Source organism: Mus pahari, chromosome 14 (assembly GCF_900095145.1).
Source record: "Mus pahari chromosome 14, PAHARI_EIJ_v1.1, whole genome shotgun sequence".
Classification (NCBI taxonomy): Eukaryota; Metazoa; Chordata; class Mammalia; order Rodentia; family Muridae; genus Mus; species Mus pahari.
This window is the reverse complement of record NC_034603.1, coordinates 53919275-53920131: the sequence shown is the minus strand read 5'-3', so window position 1 is coordinate 53920131 and position 857 is coordinate 53919275.

The window sequence follows — 857 nt, the reverse complement described above, 5'->3', positions numbered from 1 at the left end:
CCCTCCCTCCCTCCCTCCCTCCCCCTCTCTTTTGTGGAGTATAAATTAAAAAAACTGGATTTGGGACCTACAATACTCCTCAGGTTGAGATATTCTTGAAGTTTTAAAATAGCTTTAGTTTTTAAAGTAAACTGGATTTGTGGACCTTAAAGTTACTGAGTTTAAACTACAAATTGTAACATCATTACTGGACATGTCCGCATCAACCCTCTGAGAATAGCTTGGTCACTTTATGAAGGGGCGTTTTTAAGTTGTTTAGCAGTGACATTTAATATGGTCCAATTGCTTTTCTTTTTAACATGACAAAAAATTTTAAAAGAGAATAAGGAACAAACACTATTGCTGCCGAATGCCATAACACTGAGTTGTACAAATTGTGATTGAGGAAATGAAAAAGTTTATACTTTTTAAAAAAACAAAAAACAAAAAACAAAACTTCAAATGGAATAAATTATTCATGAAGCCTTCATTGTGGTGTCTCATTGTGTTGAAAGTATATCCATCTTAAATCTTTTCCATAGTTAGGAGCAGGGTCATTTTTGTGTCATTTGGTGGTTTTGAGGCAGGGTCTTGCTATGTAGACCAGGTTGGTCTTGAACTCAGTGATTTCCTTACTTGTGCCTTCCACGTTCTGGAATTAAAGGACTACATGCACCACTAATCTCAGCTCTGAGCAATTTTTAAAAGAGAATGCTGATTCTCCACATCCAGTATTTATGATGGTGTGTGTTTACATACACCAGCTCCTTTTTGTCTTATAGTTTGGTGTTAATTATTAAGTGAAATATATACCTCAAGGTTGTGATCATTTAAAAAGTTTCTCCCAAGAGTTTCAAAAGCTTTCATAAATGATGGTG